At 41.7% G+C, this 22,728-nt stretch overlaps 1 long non-coding RNA gene across 2 annotated transcripts; it reads right to left on the reverse strand.

Annotated features, from left to right (window-relative positions):
• Positions 1-13,576: 13,576 nt before the first annotated feature.
• LOC135295559 (uncharacterized) lies at positions 13,577-21,690 on the reverse strand. 2 transcript variants are annotated; one of them, XR_010357685.1, is made up of 4 exons: positions 21,480-21,690; positions 19,930-20,653; positions 16,228-16,319; positions 13,577-13,840 (listed from the first exon to the last, which is right to left on the reverse strand). It is a non-coding gene; the product is annotated as an uncharacterized LOC135295559 (long non-coding RNA). The 2 variants fall into 2 exon arrangements; XR_010357686.1 differs by lacking the exon at positions 21,480-21,690 and having other exon boundaries at positions 19,930-20,696.
• Positions 21,691-22,728: the final 1,038 nt, after the last annotated feature.

A 22,728-nucleotide genomic window follows, 5' to 3' on the forward strand; every position in this document is an offset into this window, starting at 1 on the left:
GCTCCACAGATGAAAAGAAAAGCCTCCTTATTTCTCCTGTGTTGTTCAGACTCCACCTTTGACCTTTACCTTCTGGTCCTGAAGAAGGGACAGCTGTTCCATATCTTAGAGTCCAACCAATGGAAACCAAGAAGATCTAGTGAAGATGAAGGCAAAAATTCAGAATAGGTTTTTCAGAGAGCTTGTGGATGACACATCCCTGGAAGTGTCCAAGGCCAGGCTGGATGGTGCTTTGATCAACCTGGTCTAGTGGAAGGTGTCCCTGACCATGGCAGTGGGGCTGGAACTAGATGGTCTTTCAAGTCCTTTCCAACCCAAGCCATTCTGTGAATCTGTGGGCCTGTGAATTTGCACAAACCCTCAGCAGCAATGGGGCCTGATTTAATATCTACAAAAGCCCATACGTGAGCCCATCATTGGCTCAAGCCTTTATTCAAGTAGGGAATAAAGCCTAGTCTTTACTCTCTAGTCTAGTAAATTGCACAAGCAGCAATCCCAGGAACTAGTTGGAAGTCTGATGTTGAAGTTGCTGAGCTTTTCCCTTGGTGTGAAGGCAAGCTGAGCTGTGTGCCTAGACACTGTTTAATCTTCCACACACCGAGTTTATGGCTTTTGTGTCAAGTAGGACAATCTCCTTCTCAGAGCCAGTATTAACTAGACTAGCATGGCTGGAATTAGACCTGATGACAGAGTCAAACCAAATTAATTATTAGTATTCACACCACTTTTGTTTGGCTCTCCCAAAAGGAAATGCTTGTTATTACTAAACATCTGGGATCACTTAGATTTCCATTGACTTCCCCAGGAGCAAAAACAGTTTTCTCAAGAATAAGCCTCAGGCATAAAGTGCAACATCGCTTGTTTGGATTTTTCTGTTAGCAGTATAATCAACCAAGAAGTGACATGACTCTGCTCCAGCCAATTCTGTCATTCTGGATGTGGTGAGGAGCAAGAGGGGGGAAAAAACATGAATAAAATAGCAGAGAGGGAAAACAGGGAGAAATGTGAGCTCTGCATGATATTATGCATCAAAATAGGGGGTATGTAGCTGACAGCCCCAGCTCTTGCCTCTCCTGAGTGTTACTGTGTCTTCAAGAAGCCCAAATGCCAAATGATGATCCTGCATCAAACATAGACATTATTCACATCTTCCCACCAGTCAGCTCCATTTTCCTAATATGTTGGTGGCATGGTTTAATAAAGAAGAAAATTAACCCTGTCCCAGCTGACACCAGGACAGTAGGCATGGTACAGGCTGTTTTGACTGCAATTTTGCAAGCAAGAATTTGCATCCTCATTTACTGCTTTTTCATAAAGTCCTTGCAACAGACTTGAACCTGGTCTTGAACACTTACAGGAATGGGGCAACCTATTCCAGCATTTCAGTACCCTCTGAGTAAAGGATTTCTACATAACAACTTATCTAAACGCGCCCGGTATCAGGTAAATATAAGTCCTGGAAACATTAGGAATGCTAGAAAAACTAGAAACAGAGAGAGACCTTAAATGCTCAGCAAGTCATCACTCATGTTAGCCATCCATCTCAGTTTCCAGAAGCACTGGCTTTTTTTTCCTCCAAATTACCCTTTTTTATTTGCAAAGTACTCTGTACCCTAACAGAGTACCAGGGCCTCTAGCTACAGCCTTCCCTGCAGGGACTCTACTCAGCCCTAAACTAACCACAGTAGGTTAGTATACAACACAGTAAATGCCTTCTGATATTTTGGGAGCCCAAAGCATTTGCTTTCCTATTCTATCTAATCCCCATATCATTCAGTACCCTCTTACTTTCTTGGAGAGAAAAAAACTGACACAATTTGGATCCCCTGCATCTCCCTGAGAAAGAAAACCAGGCAAGGTATCCTCTAGCCATATTATTTTCCATAAACAATTACCTATTCTGTTTGTGCACACATGTGCAAAAGCACAGACACACAAGGCTAGTTTAAGAAATAGATCATTTCAGGATTGGCTTTGCTTAGCCTAAATTAGAACAGCCTGTGCTAAACAATCGTCTGTAATAACAAACAGCCTGTGATGCTGCTGCTTGTGGATTCCTATTTCATGCCTGTCCATGTGAAACATTTTGATCAAGATTTTCAAAAGTGATCACTGATTCATTTCAGATGCCTAAATTTGCTGCCTGTGTCTTTCCAACCCTGAAACAAGTTTTTTTCAGAAAACTGGGTCCATTTTCTCTCAAAACTAAGGCTCTGTGATATGTCTTATACAAGCCCCAGGAAAAAAAAATGAGGTTGTCCAGATGTGTGTATATAGTTATTTCACCTAGAGCTTTCTAATGAAAATTTCTGCTCTGCCAGAGTAGTTTGGAGCACATGAAGGGCTGAAAAGCAGCAGTGTCAACACCTCCCCTGCCCTCAGAAGGACCATATCAACCCAAGTTAACTACACCCCCACTCTCACTCCCATCCTCAGCTACTGTGGGTAATTTTGAGTGAAAAAAAGGAAAAATAGACATGAGAAAAGAACAAAAATCAAATGTAGTGTCTTCAGCTTCCTGTCAATTTTGCAACTATTCAGCCAAAACAGATTTTGGTCCCATGGGTCCTGGATTGGTGAGGGTCCAAGTAGATTTTGCCAAGAAAAAAGAGGAATGAGGAATGAGAGTAGTTTAGGGCCATCAAAGTGCTCAGAGTGAGTGATGAGAAAAGAAGAAAACAAAGTGTTAGTGTAATTCCCTCTGAAAAGCGAAGAATTGGAGGAACAGGTAGGTACTTACCCACTTCTCCTCAAGAGTTTAGAGAAAACCAAGCTTCACCCAATCTCTTGAAGAGGAAAGGTGAGAAGAGAGCCTAGGAGACAGATAATGGAGCAGAAATGAAGGATGATAGAAGAAGTGTGAGATGGAAGGGAAATGGATAGAGAAGAGAGTTTTAGTGCAAATCATGTCTTCATGAAAGGGAATAGAGAAGCGTAACTGGAAACTGAAGAGGATCAAATAGAGGGGGACAGGAAAAGCTTTGCAGAGAGGTGGTCAGAGATGAGCTGTGCAGAGCCCGAGGGGACACAGGTACCTTAGTTAGACAACAAGAATGAATGAAAACAGAGGAGCACATCAGTTCATGCAGGGTGGAAACAGAAGTGTAAAGTAATCAGGGAAATGTGAGGAAGCGGAAATGGGATGAAAAAAAGGCAGAAGAATTTGCTGAGGAGGGTCTGTCAGACTGAGCAACACTCTTTCACAAGGAAAGACATTTGGAGGCTGATGCAACATGATACTAATGAAAATTTTGGCAAAAATGAGGGAACAGTCTTGCAACACTGGGAGAGTCACTTTTCTCCCAAGTTATTGTTCATGGCAGTTCTGCTGCATTGCAGAGCCAAGCTAGCTCCACAGATTTCCTCCTCCTGTCCGTGGCTAACAGTCATAGCATCAAAGACACTTTTGGGAGACACATGGGTCACTTCATTGCAGCCTTTCAGTACTTAGAAACATAAAAAAGAGAGCATCTTTTTAAATGGGCTTTTTAAACAGGACATGGAGGAATAATTTTAAACTATAAGAGGGGAGATTTGGAGATTTGGATTAGGCATAGGGAAGAAATTCTTTACTGTGAGGTGGGTGAGGTACTGGCACAAGTTGCCAAGCTGGAGATACACTATCCATGAACGCCAAACTGGACAGGACTTTGAGCAATCTGATCCTAGTGGGTGGCATCCCTGCCTGTGTCAGAGGGATTGGAACTAGATGATCTTTAAAATCTATTCCAGCCCAAAGCATAAGTAGTCTATTTTGTGAAGAAACATTCTGGGAAGTGACTACAGAGGAGATTCCTCTCTGCTGTTCCTAACTCTCCAGAAAATGGAGAGGAGAAGGGAGTCCAGAGACAAGACCAGAGAAGGACAGGACTCCATTTTCAGGAAGGAAACCCAACAAAGAGAAGAAAGTCAGGAACAGACAACAGGGTAAGATGTGTGGCATGAGGCGAGCAGAAGAGGAGTAAGAGCAGCCTGGATTCCAGGATTTTGGAATACAAATCACAGAATCATGGAATGGTTCAGGCTGAAAATGACCTCTGCAGATCATCTTGTCCAACCACCTTGCTATGGCAGGTCCACCTGGAATATTTCCAGAGAAGGAGACTGGATGGGCAGTTACAAGGAAGACAGCATCATTTCCTCCCAGGAGGATTCAGCTGAGTACAAGGTGCAACCAATGCAAGTGGCAACTGCAGAAGAGCCCATTAAACATAAGAAAAAAATCCTTAATAATGACAGAGGCTGAACTCTGGAAAAATACTTGTAGGCTTTCAGAACTCCTCAGAGTAAAGCCCTGAACAAATTCTAACACTGAAGTTGGCCCTGCTTTTATCAGGCAGCTGGACTGGGTTTTCCAGAGGCTCCTTCCAATTCGAATTATTCTCCAAACCTTTGCAAAACAGATATGGGTCATGCACTTAGATGAGAAACAGATAGCAGAGAAACTTTGGAGCAACAGAGCCTGGAAGCAGTATCTGTTCCCTGTACTGATGCAGTGAAAGGGATTTAGCAGTAGAAGTGTTCAGAGAGATGACAAAAGTGGTTGATGATGTCACATGCGAGCAGAGCTGGTCAGATTATTGAAGCCTGAGTTCACAAATTAAAATTAGTCTTTTCAAAATTTCCCATGAAAGTTCTGAAAAATGTGAGATTGGGAAATGTGTCCCTCTTAAAGCCAGAGCTTCATTTTGAATTCAGATATTCCTACTGCAGCATGCACATTCTTATAGAATAAAATAATCATTACAACATTGTTTGTTTTTACTATCTTTGTTCATGAGTAGATAAGAAAATGGTTCTATCAGCTAATCCTAAATAACATCTCTCCCAGCTATCACTAAAATAAAATAAAGCAAAATAAAACAAAACAAAGAAAAAATATATAAGGCTGTTGAAACTACATACATTTTTTTTCATATTTTTACACTCAAATTAGTGCTGGGACACAGAAAGACCATAAAATAAAATAATGGTAGTAAAGTTATAAAATTCCAGAAGAAAGTTATCAGGTAAGATTTTAGTTTAAAAATGTTTTTTATCTTAAAACTTCATTCTATCCTGAGTACTTATACTGTAATTTGTGTTTTTAATAATATTTACAAGTTTTATGACTCCACTGCCTTTCACTTTAAAATGTTACAAAAAATTCTGGCAAGAGTAGTAGATGAAGGAATTTCAAACCTCCAGCTCCATTAATTTTTGTTTACTCTTGGAAAAAGTTCCTTGTAACAGACTTTAGCATATGTTTCTTGCCTTACATATGTGATTCAAGACCATATGCTTCCTCTAATCTTGCCCTTGTGTTTCACCATAGACATCCATAGACATTAGGCAAGTTTTTGCATTGCTGAACTGGACCAAACATGCCTTAATCGAGCTGTTTGGAGACAATGATGCCCAGTTAGGTGAGGTCCCAGGTGCTTTAATTGCCTCTCTAGATATTCTAAGTCCAAAGTACAAATCTTTATTGTCCTTCTACAATTGCTGATTCTTCCACCTAAAGTCTGCAGAAGACTGTGTTTAATGTTGAAATTACCTATGAATTTCACGGTCTGTTCATTGGCACATTCAGAAATGCCATAAGGAGCACAAAACCATTCATACCTCTGCCAGCCCCAACAGGGCTGTCATGTTGGGGATCCCTGTACCACATCTCCTAAGTGGGAAACGTTGCCAACGTGTCACTGCAGGAAAAAGCTCTGTACAAAGTGCAGCTGGAAATAGACCTGCCGTGATAACTCCATGCCTAGATGACCAAACCAGTTCTCTTCCCTACCCTGATGGGTATTTTCTGCTCCCCAAGTGGTGCCTTCCTTGGCAGTCCTTGGGAAATACTACCTGGATCCTATTAATTTATCCTCATTTTTGGCTCACTTTATAGAATGTTATGCCACTTACAGGGCATTTAAATAATCTCTGGGGAACTGAGCACAACAAATTCACCTCTGGGACTGCAGAAGCAGAGGAGAAGAACCTGGACAAGACTGTTGGGAAGTACCATCCTCCCATATTTCCTGATGTATTCCTTAAAGAAATTTCCTTCCTGCAGGGAACACTGAGCCATGGTGTGCCATACTCCACGTGGTGCTCTGAACACGGGGCTGTATGAGAGAAGGGAAAGAAAAGCCACCACCACAACTTTCAGTCACCATGTTTTGTGTGGAAGGACTATGGATGTGAACCACCAGTGGTCAGTTCTGTCTCCCTCTGAGCCCAGATTTTGAGGCATTTAAGTGACTGAGGAAGGATAAAATGGAGTATGACATTAGGGTATCTGAAAGGCAACTGAACATTGGTTGGTGCATATCCAGTCAAGCTCACTGTTGGATAAGAAGTCAGAATTAGTTCAATAAACAGAGGCTCCAAGTGTTTGCCTTAACTGGTTGGTATGCTAAGCCTGATCTCCAAAGTCTTATGTCAGCTTTATCTCTTAAAGAGCAACCAAAACTAGAAATCAGGATAAACTTTCATCAAAGAAGATTTTGCACGCTCTCTGCCTGTGAACATTCAATGTCATGTTGTCCTCTTTGTTTACTTTTCCCACCTCCTGCTTCCTTAGACTGCTCACAAGGAGGTTTTCCTGTAGATCCAATAAAAGTGCACTGACATCACATGTTTGTGCACATGAGAATGTGTCACTTCATTTGATTTGCATCATGTACTTCCAACTGCTTTTCAGTAGGCCTCTGGATTCACCCCCACAAAGCATTTTCAGATGTTTCCTAGCAGAGTACCCAACTGATGCACATTTAAACAAATCACTTACTGCCATCTTTGGAGCAATGCTTTCAGCATCTCATTGACCAAAGGTCTTTTTTCCTTATTGCTTCTTCTTTCACAACTTGCTTGTTGCAATTTTGGTCTTGTGCAAGAGTTGTCATGGGAATAAAGTCTTATCTCAAAGAAAGATCTTGCTCTGTTTGGACTAAATAAAAAGAGCAATCTTCTTATCTCTCCTCTTCCAGTAATAATAAAAAAGGCTTTCTTCAATTAATGAAGCCTAAAAGACATACCTAGCACAGAGTTAAATTTTCTGTACCAACATCCAAACCTCTCTTGCTTTTCCACTGCACTGTTTCAGATATCCCAAAAGGTAGAAAATAATCCACAATATGCTATCCACATTTAGAAGTAATGAAAATTATTTTTCTGGTTAAACCAGTGCAGTTTTTGAAGATGTCTCAGTTGTAAATGAATGAGGTCAAGTTACAATCTGTTCACCAGCCAAGACCTCACAGCTCTTTACACCTCTCCTTGCTTGTGACCAGTTTAAAACATTTTCATGTTTTACTTGACAAATGGGACAGGCTAAGACTATCTCCAGTATCATTAACATCTGACTAGGGATAATTTATTAGGACACAATTCTGTGGCAGCTGCTCCTATCTCCCTTGTGCTGTTTTGCTTTGCAGAGCTCTCAGATTTGCTCCTCAAGAACCACGGTCTCAAGGTTTAGGTTACAAAACCTGGCAAAGTTTTCCAGCCAGACACTGTGAGAGAGTTTAGAGAGGATCTAGGAGCAACTGGGAAAGGTGTGAAAAACAGGACCTTTACTAAAAGGTTGTGAGAGCTGGTTCACAGAGGAAGGGAGAGAATGAAAGCACATAAACAGAAAGGGAAAAATCTGAATCACAGGGGAAGCAGGAAGAAACACACAGAAAATATAAGTCAATTGCTGGGTGGATTTTTGCAGTCTCTCTGGTGGCACAGATGTAAATGTATGTTGGGATCAACCCTGAACCTGGAGAGTACATCACAGTCTGCCTTCTGGAAGAGGCTTTTTGCATGGGGAAAGGAGTGGATGCTTTCCCATCAGTTGGGACTTACAGATGTTGAAATGTGAATTATTCAGGACTTCTAAGACAATTGTAATTATCTTGGATGTCTTTCATACCAGCCTGAGTACCTAAATCCTTCTTGCTCCATGAATGAAAATTGTCCCAGAACAATTAAACCAACATATCCAGGTTCCTGATTGGGGGAAAATCTGTGGTGGGGCAGCTTCAGTCACACCAGTGCAGGCACTGCTGCCAGTGGCACTCACATTTTGTTTTACCAACAACGTGTATGGGACAGCTGATGACATCAGGTGATGGTCATCAGGTTTCATGTAGCCACCAATTTTTTGAACACTGCTCAGAGGACAACCGAGGTGAAAGCTGGTGACACCAAAGGGAAAACCTCATCAAAAGTGAGGTTTTGTATGAAATATTCTTTTTTAAATGCATTTCTTGCTATTTCTTCCCCAGCTGCTCTGTATACTCGATCCTGAACCCTGACTTCCTCTCCCTCTGTTCTTCACTGGATTTCTTCCATCTGTTTCAGACCATCTGTCTCAAAGAGAACATAAACTCAACAAAATTTAAACCCAATCTGAACTTTTGAACTGTATCATATTTGAGTGTACCGGAAATGAGGTCAGTAGAATTTATGCATCCATATTTCATCAAAAAATGAGGCCCCTCTTCCTTGTTTATTATTTCTAGAACATTTAAATTTCTAGAAATATTATTATTGACTAGAAATAAAACTACTCTAATTGGAACATTCTTTTCATTGTGTCAAAATATTATCGTACCAATCAAGTCTGTGCTGTAAAGGGTGCAGGAAAACATGAATTGTGGGCTGGCACTGTGTCAAAAATACAGCTGTTCTCAAAAACTTCTGACCAGGGGAAAATAGTTTCTAGTCTTGACTGTTCAGAATGTAGGCATAAGAACACCACCACAGCCCTGTTCAAAAGGTAGAAGGTCAAATATTCATGGGAATTTTTTTCCCTTTTGTAATATGTTCTTCTGAACGTGTTGATTTCTATAATATAGGGGTTTGGATCACCAAGCCTAACTGAAAGCATTTTTTCATCCATCAAGTCATGGAGTGTGTTATTTGTAGCAAATGTAAAGGACTTCAAAGCAGCAATGATAACTTATAAACCTGTGAAGTTCCTTTTAAGGAAGATTTTTCATCAGAACCTACATAAAATTCACTTATAAATCAATGCACTCTTTGAACCTAGGTAGAAAAAAGGAACAATTTTTTTACATGCTTCAAGTGAGAACATGTCCATATTACAGTCCCACTGACTGCAGGAATCAGGACTGTCCTGTGTATCAAAACCTGTTTGGAAAGCTTCCAGTCAAACACAACCAAAAATGGTTGGAGAGGAGCACAACCTGCTTCCTCTCACAGACAAGGAGGACCTGAATTAGTGTTTCCAACGACACAGAGAAACTGCACAAGGTGACTGCATTTGGAGCATCCATGTACAGTAAATATTAGCTTGTACATTGTTCTCACCCTGTAGTGTGCATCAGTAGCTCACACATTATATTTGCAACAAAATACATTTTGCCTTGGCCAAGGATGAAATTGTGCACAAGGCAGGGACACTGTACTACTCTCAATGCATCTTTACTGAGTTTCCTTGTAACAGCCATTCTCCATCTCTCTAGATCTCCTGGAGTAGAAACTAAACTTCAGTCTTCCAGTTTAGCAACCAGACCAATAATCTGCTACCTGTCCAAAACTCAGTGGAATGAGGCTCCCCCATTTTGTTCTGCTGTTCTCATGGTTGTCTTTGTCCTTCCCTTAGATTGGGAAAGGACACACGTGGCTGCCAGAAGAGAGCTGGACCCTGGGATGCTGTGAGAGAAAGCACCTTTCCATTGTTTAGCAATACCTATGTAACATTGCCTTCTGGATACAGTGGTAGGGAACAAATCGTGTCTCCCCAGACCCCGCCTCCTCGGTGTTGTCCTTTCAGGCAGTAATATGTGTCATAAATCATGTCTTTATAACTCAGCATTGTACCAGGCTATGAGTGCATTCCTCCATCAAAGAAACAGCTGCTCAAGGAGGGTTTCCCGGCACAGGGTTTGCTCCAGGCAAATCCTGTGCCAAGAAAAATGCTTCTGGGGAAAAGGCATTGGACAACCCCTGCCAGCAGCTCCCTTTGGCCTCTATGGGGGTACCCTGAATGGATGGCTACACACAGCTGTATACTTGCTGTACCCTGGTGCTCAGCTGGTCAGCCTCAGCTCTGTTTGGGATTTGGATGGCATTGAGTGCCTGAGCTCACAGCTTCCACCCAGGAGCTTTCATGGGCACAGCCCCTGACAGGGTGAGCTCATGCCCTACCACATCTCTACATTGAGAAGCCAAAGTGAGGTCAAAGGCTGAAGAGCCAGGAGGTGATGAAGCTGTCCTGCAGGACTCCATTAAATTAGGAATTAGCCATGCAGCCCCTTGGTCCCCTCGGGCTGGAAGCAATAGCTCCCTAGCCAGACAGATTGCTCTGGTGTCCAGTGCTGCTTTTATCCAGTTTAAAGAAGCTGCCCCAGAAAGGGCAGCACAATGTGCTAGCATGCCTCACAACACGTGGTTTGCAAAATGGTCTGAAGATTGCTGCTAACATCACAAACCCAGGACAGCTGGGCTGATGGACAGCTGGGGTGTGAGGAATAAGGACTTGCTATGTCTCACCCATGATCAACACAAGCATTTCCCTTTGGGGTTCTGGAGAAAGCTGTGGTACTTGCAGGATAGCAATGCTCCAGAGAAAACTATATTTGGTGCCTGGGGATGAAGAAGCAAGTAAGGATGGAACTAGTTTTGCAGCCTAAGGACTGTGTTAGGTGCAACCCATTCCTTCCCACTGAAGTAGAGTGACCCAGACCTCAAGAGGATTTTGCTTTCTGTGCAATATTGTGGTTACACTCCAGCAAAGCACAGAGATAGATGGGACAAGCTTAAGCAGTCCCTTGGCACAGACCACAGCCCTTGGCTCTCTGTGTGCTGGAGAGGGAAGATAGCCTGGGAGGGGTGAAAAGGTCATAGAACAGCACAGAGGAGGGATTTTTTGGCTGATTCAGCAATGTAACTCAAGTAGAATCTTTAGTTGCCTGCCCCTGACTGGGATGATTAACAAGTAAGTAGTTCCCTGATTATCAGCTTCAGAAGTGATAGTCAATTTAACAAGCCAAATATTATATTTTTCTCACAGTGGGAGGATTATCCCTATTGGGGTGGTCTGGAAAATGCCCAAATGGGCATAAGAAATTGGCTGGAGTGCAGGCAAAGATCATGTAAAGTAGGAGGGGTAGTTTTCAGACTTCAGCCTCCACTTGAAAAGTTCTAGGTAGTGCAGACTGGTGTGCCTGTGGACATAGGGCACAGGGCATTTTGTTTATTCTTTTTCCTGTTTTCACTATTTATTTCTCTACCCATTTATTGGAAGTGATTGCATGGCAAACTAAGCATCCTCCCCTCTGGCATAGCTTCCCTTCTCCTGTGTCCTTGCTCCGTGTTCAGGTGGCTCTCACTGCCGAGATAGAAGGATCTCTGTTCTTATTTTTTCCCATAAATTCTGGCTTGAATCACAGTTCACATGAATTTTATTGCTGGGAGAGCAGAGGTCCAGAGGAGAGCAAGTAGCTGTCATCACTAGGTAAGAGTAGAAGTCAATAACTAATCAAGTTTTTTCATCTATTTACAGTATTTAAATTAATTATCAATGTCTGAATATTTAAGTCCCTTTCTTTGAAGGTTGCCCAAACCATCACACTCCTATGGCACTACTGGCTCTTGTAGAGTACTGAGCCTTGGAGGAGTTAATTGAATGTAGCAGTGTAGGTGGAAACTAAAAGTAGAAGCTGTGAGTCACAGTCAATTTCTCATTTCCCTGTATTGTTTGTATTGCTTGTACTGTTTTCAGACCTTCAGTTTCTGAAAACTGGAAGCTTTAGCCAGGCCAGTAGAAATAAACAGTAATCTATAATTAACATCAGAGAAACAAATACCCTAAAGACTAACCAATATATATAACTATATATATATTACCAGTCACCTGACATCCCGAGTTTGAAACATTCTGCTTCTTGGAGAGGATGTTTTTAATGAAAAGGTTAACTGATGGCATGACCAAAAAAGGGCTGTGTGGGGTTTTGGTTGGCAGAGGGTGGCAAGAGTCCAGCCAGGGCACCAATGCCAGGTCAGACAGGAAATTGAGAACCCACTGAGGAAGCTAAAGGAGCTTCCAGATTCAAACCAGACAATAGAACACTATTGATGCAGAAAGGGGAAGAACAGTGCCTGTACACACACTGTACTTGCCTATGATCTCTAAAGGCATTCATGTTGATAAGGCACAAAAAATGTATCATAGAATGTTTTGGGTTGAAAGAGACCTTAAAGACAATCTAGTTTCAACACCTTCCATGAAACCAGGTTGTTCAAAGCCCCATCCAACCTGTCCTTAAACATTTCCAGGGATGGACCAGATACAGCTTCTCTGGGCAACTTGTGCCAGTGCCTCACCACCCTCACAAGAAAAAATTTCTTCCTAATTTCTAACCTAAATATTCCCTCTTTCAATATGAAGCATTGCTCCTTGTCCTGTCACTCCACACCTTTGTCTAAAGTCCCTCTCCAGCTCTCTTGCAGCCCCTTTAGACACTGGAAGGAGCTCTAAGGTCTTCCCAGAGCCTCCTCTCCATGAGGCTGAAAAACTCCAGCTTTCTGAGCCTGTTTTTCTAGCAGAGGTGCTGCAGCCCTCTGAGTATGTTCCTGTCCTCCTCTGGACTTGCTTCAGTGTGTCCACATCCTTGTGTTGGGAACCCAAGAGCTGGATGCAACTCTCCAGGTGGAAGTAGAGGGGCAGAATCCCCCCCTTGCCTTGCTGGCCACGCTGCTTTGGATGCAGACCAGGGTGTGCTTGGCTTTCTGAGTGGTGAGTGCACATTGCTGGCTCATGGCATGCTTCTTGTTCATCAGTGCCACCAAATCCTTCTGCTCAGGGCTACTCTCAATCTATTCTCCACCTAGCCTCTGTTTGTGCTATGGAATTGTCCTTACCCGAGTCCAGGACCTTGCACTTGGCCTTGCTGAGGGCTTGCACTGGCCTTCAAAGGGCTCACAAAGCCCACCTCATCAGTCTGACCAGGTCCCTTTGGATGACATCCCTTTCCTCCGGTGTGACATTGACAATCTGTTATGAGAACCAGGGGAAACAGATATCTTTAGCCCATTTCACCTGAGATATAAAATTACAGTTTCAAAATATTTCAAAAGCTTATCAGCCTGAACTCCAGCTGTGGAACATAGCTTACAGTGGAAGAACCATGGTTATTGTACAGGAGGTTTTTTAACATAACCTCCTATACCACTGAATTGCATATGCTCTTTGTTAAGAATTTGCATGTGGGTAAAATATCAGTTTGTAAGAGGTTACCATGGAGATGAGGAGAAATAACAGCCTCAGTCCTACTGACTTAACCCAATGTGCCAACATGATCCCAGAACCCCCTGTGTGGCTTCACACGTGTCATTCAGCAATATCAAGGGAAAGGTCATTGTGCATTCTCCCACTCAGCTGGGTGAAGAGGAAGCAGAATGGAGCTTTGATCACACATCTTGTGGACTTGAGAAGCCCCACTTGAGAAGTATAGACACATGGCTCTAACAAGACTGAAGAGATCTTATTTATTTTTTTCTAAAAGAATGCATCAGGGTGCCTTGAAATCATGGTTTCACCAATGGCTGTATGTCCTGCCAAATTTCAACATGAAAATCTGCATGAATAACCACAGGGTGCGAGCAGGAAGCTACTGGTATCAGTGGTGACTGATGATGACTCATGTGACAGCTTTCCAGGTGCTACTGATGGAGGTGCTGCCATGGAGCAGCCTGGTACAGGGATCCAGATCTCATGCCAAAGAAGGGCACAGGAAGGCAGACACAGCATCCTGATGCCCATCTCTCATCTCCAAGCATGAATCCAGACTGCTGTGCACACCAGGAGGAGAAGAAGGATGATCCTGAAGAAGAGCTCTCTGAAGGAAGCCTGTGAAGGAAAAACAGGTTTCTTTGCCCCAAATAATATTTAAACCTTGGAGCTGTACTTGCACTCCAGAGTCACTTAACCCACGGACCTCTTAATCATGGTTAACTGATGTTAAGAGATTGTGCTGCTACCTCTGTCCTCCGTCCAACTCAGCACAGTGAGTGGCACAGAGCACTGAGGACACATCCAAAACTTTGGAATGGGATATTTGAACCACTGTTCTTTATTCCAGGGATATTCTTTTTCCCCACAATTGATATTGAGCTGATCCTAATCTTCCATTTCATGAATAGCGCATAATCCTCACCTTGAGTTTCTGCTGATTTCTGATCTAAATAGATCAAATTGTAGAGTTCAACCCAACTGTTTTATTTTAACACCTCAGCAGAAAATTACTTTAAAATTTTCATTTCAAGTTGATATAACTTATCTGCATAGTTTCTAGTTTGGTAATTGAACCAGCAGCATGTGTGATAGGATTAATCTTTATCGACCACAGCTCCACCAGCTCTATCTAGACAGAAGCAGTCACCCTTTAGAGTAGCACAGCCTTAGCCAGACCCAGGAATTATTGGCTAACTAGTAAGATGCCGCTTGTCTTTCATTTTCAGGAGAAAAAAAGTCATTCAAAATTTATAGCAGAAAACAATTTTGCAGTTGTTCCAATGAGATACAAAGTAGATGCCTTCAAGAAACATAAGAGCAGAGCGGGCTGATGCCTCCATAGTGCAGACAGCTTTGATTCATATTTCAAAGACTGAATTGAGAGTGGATCCATGCTTCCAAACTTGGTTTGTGCTTCTTTCATAAAGAAGATATCCAAAACATTGTATTTGGATTTGTTTTCTTATAAAAAATATAAAACCCATACTCATTGCTCCTTTTAAGCTCTTCTCTTTTCTCTTATTGTCTGTGCTTCGGAATGTTTGCTCTAAGTTTTGACTCCAGCAGATATTTTCCTGAATGAATTCAGGTTTATTGCATTCTAGTTTTGGTATTCCAGTCTCAAGATGTGAGATTTTACACTTGAAATATCTCATTTACTTCTAAAGCATTGCTTGAGATTTCAAGAAGACCTGAGATTCACCTAAGCTCAAGTACAACTGGTTGAGCACACGAAAAGCACCAAGAGTCAGTCTTAAAAGGGTCCAGAATAAATCACTGCACCACTGCTATTGGAGAATGTGTTCAGTACCAGCATTTCCAGAACATGTAGACAGCATTCTCACACCAAGAGATTACAGAAAATGGGAAATTATCAGGAAACAGTTATTGGGAAAATTAGTTTGGTTTTCAAAATACTTCCCATTACAACAATGTGCTATGTTGTGCTGGAAAAAATATCCAAAAGGAAAAAAATTCTTCACAGATCATTAATGAGTGTAATAACAGCAAAAATAATGATGCACTGGTAATTAGAAAAATCACCAAGCTTCATAAAATGGACTATCATCAAAGGAATCTTATATTATAAAAATATGCAGATTACAAAGGGAGACTGTTAATGATACATAGAAATTGCATAATAGTGTAATGCTGAACAATCAGTCATCTGAAATCCTGTTTTAGGCACATAAGCATTTTCCTTATTTACACAATGGTTGTCCTCTTATTCCTTTCCACAATGTTTACTTTCTTATGCACTTTGTGTAGTTAGTGACATAACCAGAACTCAGAAGGGCCTTTCAATTACAGAATTCAGCTTACCCAAGTAGTCCCTTTAAGTGCCCATTAAAGCTGTGATACGACAGCAGCAGCATTTGCAATCCTGAGAGTCAAGATAATATCCTGGTGTACACTGCAAATGACAGAAAAACTCTTCCTGGTGCCACCAGAGTGGAGCGCTGAATTCTTAAGATGCACTTTATCCATCAGGCTCTGATGGAAAAATAATAATAGCAGGTGGGAGAGAAGACTGATGATCTTCTGGTCATTTAGCTGTTCCCATTTGCTCTCTACCTTGCAAGAATCTTTATGACACTTTTGAATCAAATAAACCATTTAAGGAGATCTGATCTTAGTTTGCCACTGCCAGGTATTTTTCCTTACATATAGATAATCTCTTCCACCTAAGCTATGATGAGTTCACATTGTTCATAAAACATGTTTTAAGTCTTTATTTTGGTAAAGGATACTTTCTTTTTTTAATTTTTTAAAACTTTTTAAAAATAAATTTTTATTTAATTGAGTCTGGAATCTGATCACCTTCAGGGTCATTTTATGAAAATTTTTTTCAGATATGGGCTCTGGTATAATGGTCAGATCAACTCCATCTCACTCCATCATGCTTAAAACTGGGCAGATAATTTGCGGTGTTGGCCTATAACCAACAGAGAGAAAGAGGTACCTCCAGGGGAGTCACATCACTAAGAAATTATTTTACCTACTTTGGGGCAGAAAGGATGTTCTCCAGAGATTCTTTTCTCTCTCCGTGGCCAATAGTAGAACAACTAAAAGCAGGTACATAACTTTTCAGAAGCTGAAATGAAGTGTCAGATACAAAGAAAACATCATCAGTTATTGAGGGATTAAGCCATCTGTGTCTATCTTTTTTACCAAAGTCAACACAGCACCTTTCATTAGTAACAGCTCAGACAAACTTTTCCAAAGGAAGTTCCAGGAGTGCCTGATTCACCCTAAGAGACTGAATGGGGGCTCAGGTAACCTCTCCCAGACCTTCCCTGTCTGTATCTCTATAACATTGTATGGAATAAAGATCAATTACTCCATCAGAGTCCTCTAAAATCAGTCTCTAAAAGTGCCTCTTTCTCTCCAACAGCAAAAAAGTGAGCTCAGTCACAAACATCACCATCGAAAATGTTTGTGTTTAATCTAGCAAATCCCACCATTACAGTTCAAATAGAAAGCACATCTTGTGCAATTTAGTCTCAAATATTTACAGTTTTGATCTTGCAGCTGGGTACCTCCTACTTTCTAGCACAGGACAAAGATTTCCAAAGGCATTGCAATGCATACAGTATTTATACAGAGTAAAGTCTCTCTGATATCTGTTATTGAGTGATAATGTGAGAGGTTGGAGAGCAACCTCACAGTTTATATTTCAGTGCAATTTCTGGTTGTCTAGAGACCAGATGTTTAAGCAAGAAGATGATTAGCACTGAGTAGGTGGAAGGTTTGAGGAGAGGATGATAATGTAGAACTGAAGATTACACACTCTCCAGCAACTTATGTGAGTATAAATCAGTTGGCTTCTTCAAGCTGCACCAGGAGAGAAATTCCATGTATGCCCACTGTCAAAATGAAAATTTCTAACAATGAAAATAGTTGTGGTCTGGCTTTGACAGACAGTATTTAATAAACTAGTGGGATGAAAACAGTTTTATTTGAATTTTAAAATCTTTTGGAGATCCCTTCCTAACATATTGTTATAATAAAGTTGAATGGATAAATGAGTGGAACGCATAAAAGTCAAAGCAATTCATAGATTTAGTCTTTGGAGAAGCCAAAGATTTCTTCCTGTGTGTATGCAAAAGGAATTATAACCCTGACCCATTCACCAAAATGCCAAATCAGGGATTAATACAGTAAACTACTTCTCTCTCTGTCCTTCAAAACATTATGCCAAATAGACCTCTTGAAAAGGAGCAGGGATGAAATAGATCAGTCTCATCAGAAAATGTGTGACCACAGTTTCAGTTGCATGGTGCCTCTTGGGTTAAAAATCCCAGGCATTACTAGAATGAGCACTTCAGCATAGTTCAAGAAGAAATATAACCCTTATTCCACCTCATTTCTACATCTGATAGCATATTATCTTTACCCTACATGCTGGCAACCTGACATATATTTTTCAGACAAGCTCAAAATCAAATGCAGTAGTAAATTCCGCCATCAGTAAGTTCTAATTTGAATCTCACCAAAGTTTTTTTCAATGTCTGAACTTTGGACGCTTTTTCCCCAGTCTGGATATTTTTGACCCAGTTTTAAATGTCATAGAATGAATTCTACCTAGGACTGACTTCTCAAGCCCTCAGACTGTGTCCTCTTGCCACACCAGAGCAATATTATTGCACAATAGCAAAATAATATGATGAGCTTTTCATAGCAACTGATTTATAAGACAATAGTTTATTTTCCTTCAAAGATAAGAAAGATATAAACAGGATCTAAACTTTCTTCCTGCAAACATTTACTTATGTTCTACACTTCATTTATCAGAGTGGGCTAATTGACATCAGACACTCATGCACGCAAAGTGTATTAATATTATCACTAGCACAGGGGATCAAAAACTAAATGAAAGCCCTTAGGCAAACAGTTATATATCTTCAGGTGGGTGGTTAGGAAGTCATAGCTTGTCAGCTGAGCTCTGGTACTTGGCTTGTGAATGTCCTTAATGTGCACAACTCCACTTTGACACGAGCGGTGGAGGAGAGATTTAAGCACAAGCATCTCCCAGGGCAGCTGATGTACACCTAGAGCAGGAACATGCACAGTGATGACAGCTCAACAGCAAGCAGTATCTCAGTAAAGGTCAGCAGAGTTGTGCTGCCAAACCCCCTGAACCATCCTTCTTCAAACCCACTTTCCAAAGGTCACCACTGCAAGTGACGGGAGGACTTGTGCAGGGGATGAGGAGTGTGTTTCTATTTTAGTTCAAGGATCTGCACAAATCTTGCTGTAGACTTTGGGGAAGGACCTGTAGATCCTTTGAAAAATAATTCTTTATCTCAGCACTGCCTCTTTCAAGAAAGAGCAACACTCAAAAGATTTGCACAGCTGAAGTGATTACTGAAATTTCTCTGAAGCATTTACTCAAACAGAGTGAACCTTTGACTAGCAGGAAAAAATTTAAAAGACTATATAAAAAACTTTTTATTTACAAATGATTTTTTGAGAAATGCCATGCAAACTAACATATTTCAGTGTTGAACATGTTATAGAAACGTGCCAGCTTGTCTGGGTCTTCATCTATGGAGGTAAAACCAATTCTTCAGAAACAAAAGATATAAATTTATTTAACAAGCCATCACGGAGAAGAAGGACAACAGTGTTGCTCAGCACTTTGTTGATACCAGAGGTGTACGTGCTGAAAGAAAGGCTCTTTGTGCCTTCCTACAAAAGGCCTGAAAGGACATAAAACAATAAACAAGACTGACAGCACTCAGGTCTAAGAGTGTGCTGAATAAACCTGAGTTGTGTGAATTACAATAGTTCATTTGTTAGAAACACAGAGGTGCACTCAGAAAGAGGAAACAACAAAATAATTCTTGGCACCATCAGGGAGCACACACCAGTCTGTGACAGGATCAATCTCATATCTTTTTTAAAATGGCTTTGCAAAGGACAAAGCCTTTTTCAAAGGAGATTTGAAAAGAGAGGTTGCTCTAAAACACTCATCATAGATCCTGGGAAGGACTTAACTGCACAAGAGGATGTGATACTCTAAAAATCACATAAAACTGGACTGTTCAGTTCTGGTGTGCCCATCATGAGAAGAATGTGAACCTGTTGGAGCGAGTTCAGAGGAGGACATGAAGATGATCAGAGCACTGCAGCACCTCTGCTATAGAGATAGGCTGATAGAGTTGACATTGTTCAGAAGGCTCCAGGGAGACCCTAGAGCCCCTTTGAATAGCTAATGAGACTTTAAGACAGCTGGAGTGGGGTTTTTGATAAGGACATGGAGTGATAGGACAAGGGGCCTCAGCTTCAGACTGACAAAGGAAAGGTTTAGATTAGGTATTAGGAAGGAATTCTTTTCTATGAGGATGGTGACACTGGCATGTGTCTCTCAGAGAATCTGTATCTGTTTCATCCCTGGAAGTGTTTAAGGCCAGGTTGGATGGGGCTTTGAGCAACCTGGTGTCATGCCTACCAAAGGCAAGGGGCTTGGAACTAGATCATCTTTCGTGCTCCTTCCAACCCAAGCCATTGTGTAATTCTGATTCTATGATTATGTACTGCAGGGACTGAAATGTGGAAATTGGTGTTATCAATAATTTTAAGCACCAGACAAAATAATTTTGTTCACCTCTGAACTTATCCCAAATTTTGGCAGAATTTTCCAAAAAGCTTCAGGGGGAAGGCTTAGGATGGGTGAGGAATGTAATGTAGTCCAAACCTACCTTCCCTCAGCTTAAGACCATTTCCCCTTGTGCCATCACAATTTGCCCTCATGAAAAGTCTCTCTCCAGCCTTCTTGAAAGTCTTCAGGTACTGGAAGACACTCTAAGGTCTCGTACAACTACCTGTGCTGTCCTAGAGTGGGTATGGAAATCCTGGCTTTGGCAGGCGTTCTTGGTGTCCTGGTGTTCTGCTGTTGAGGAGTTGCAGCCCAGCCTCAGGAAACGTGGCAGGACCGAAAGCTGTTTTGGCTTTTACGTCCGCTCGATGTAACCACTAGATGGGGCGAGGCACCCGCGGAACCCGCTCCGTGTACCGCGATGCTCCCTGACGGAGCCAAGGGCAGCTCCAGCACCGAGCGCATCACGCGCTGCTCCCGCAGAAAACAGCCGGGCAGAACGCAGAGCTGACCTTCACTCTATCCACTGCAGCCTATGAACCGCCCCACCAGCTCTGGGGTATGCGCGCTCCTTCCCACCTCAATGTACACAGCATTATTTACTCCTGTCAGATTCCAGCTCCAAAATTGAAAATGTCCAGCGACTGCTCTCACAGAAAGCTGCCAGGCCAAAAAGCTGCTGCATGTTTTTGGTTTTTTTTCCTCATGCAGGCTGTACACCACACCAGAAACAGTGGGGTCATGTGCTTTCCTTCTCACTTAAATGTGCAATCCTGTTCTTTTAATAGCCTGCTGTGGTATTCACATGCCCTCTGAATAGAGAGAAGCTGTAAGAGAAACAGAGATAAGAATGATCAAAACAATTCTTATCTCATGTGCTGCTCCTGTGTTTTGCACATGTAGAATGTGTTAGGAGATTATTTACCCGAAAGAATTTGGTAATTAGATTCTGCTGAAGATTGTTTGTTTCCTTAGCCAATCACAAAAAGCTGTGTCCTGACTGTCAGCAGACAGTCACAAGTTTTTCAGTAGTTAGTAGTAAATATTCTTTAGTATTCTTTATAGTATAATTATAATATAGTATAATGTAACATAGTATAGTTTTAATAAAACAAGTGTTCAATATTCTGAAGCCTTAGAGTCAGATGCTAATAATTTCCCAGGTTTTGGGAGCACCCTAATTTACTATTGCCTGCAACTAAGCTTGAAAATGGTAAACATTCATGGATTGCTTACACACAAAAGTGCCAGGACAGAAAATTCTTGCTAGCTTTCATTCTCCTATTGCAGCCTGTAAACTGCTATAATTGTTGGTAAACTGCACTCCCAGCACAGGCTAACATCCCAGGTGAATGAAGTTTGAAACTGAAAAAAATGACTGTACACTTAAGTTAGGAAGGCAAGGGCGTAGCTCCAGTGTTGGTGCTGTAGTTTGTAGGATGCACAGGGAAAGAGCAGGCTACAGCAGGAAGATAAAGGCCAGCAATACCTTTCTGATTTGTCACTTATTGTTTTGGAGCCATCACCAGGTATTTTGAGTATCTGAGCTTCTTTGGTGTTGAGATGCATTTAGCTGGCTAGGCAAGTTCATATTCCCATCTGGATGCTCTGTTGAAAGGGGAAGGATATAGCCAGGAATAGCTGTTCGGTCACCTTTTGTGTTGGAGCAATCTAGGCATTTTCAGTTTTGGAGCTCTATCTCTGTTGAAGTCCAAGTGTGACTGTACACTTGGTTGGCCAGGCAAGCATGGAGCCGTTAGTGCTGGTGCTGCTGCTGAAAAGCTACAGGGGAAAAAGCAAAAGCCAGTCAGACCTTTCAGGCACCTTTGCCAGGAATTTTCAATTTTGGATCTAAATTTGAGGAGAGCTGCAGAGAGTCAGGGTGCATTTAGTTGCTTCCTCTTGACTTTGTAGCCTTTCAACAGGCTCAGGTGATAGTGATGATTGGTGTTACAGACCTCTGGTTTGTCTGGGACTAGAGAATGGGCTGTCAATAGCAATGGGCTCAGGGCTGACCAAGTCTTTTGTGTAAGCCTTAGCTGGCAGCTGGCCTTTTTCTTGCTGGCTGTGGTCACCTCTGTGGTTAGGTGTTACAGCAGAGAGAGAACTCTGGATTTGTGGCTTTGGGTGAGAATGCCAAGGAAAACTGAGACCTAACAGCAGCTTTTGGCCTTGTCAATTCTTTGTGCATTTAGTTTATCTTTGCTCATCTGTGCATTTTCACCACACCCATGGGCACCACTCCCGATTCCTGACAGCCCCAGGATGGCTGGGGACATTTCAAGAGCTGTGCATGATTGCTCATTAATTACTAGGTAGTCATCCAGAGACTATAATCCCGAGCTGATACTATTCCTGTACACCTTGTTAGTGTGGCTCACTAGGCCTGGAGAAGACTTTACTGCAGAATCATCTCCAAACCAGCTCTGCTTTGGTCTGTGGTTGGAGTACCTCATTCCCACCTGTTCAAGCGAGTCCTGAACTATGCAGCTGGACTTGTTCTCGTGTTCACTCAGGAACAGCTAATTTTATTAGCTCTTGTGGAGCCTGAACTAGGGTCAGAAGGCTGCAACACAACAGTGTGATCCAGGATTTTAATAAGTATACGTCTGGCATTAACAGGAGCATGTAGAAAAGCCCTCCTTGTACTGCAGCACCAGTACTCAGAAAAATTTATTGTAGACTGGAAGGTGACATAGGCCATTTCCTGGCATATTAAATTTTTCCTTAAGTATCAGTGGCTCAAAGCATTTGCTTTTAGCACTGATTGAACTGTATTCACTGCTTTGAGGGAGAGATAATTTTCAGATTCAGGCACACAGAAAATCAGAGCAATTACTAATATAGGTGAAGGGAATGGGTCTTGACAATACAATTAAAGGCACTTTAACTATAAGTAAAG

The sequence above is a fragment of the Passer domesticus genome, chromosome 2 (genome assembly GCF_036417665.1).
Source record: "Passer domesticus isolate bPasDom1 chromosome 2, bPasDom1.hap1, whole genome shotgun sequence".
NCBI lineage: Eukaryota > Metazoa > Chordata > Aves > Passeriformes > Passeridae > Passer > Passer domesticus.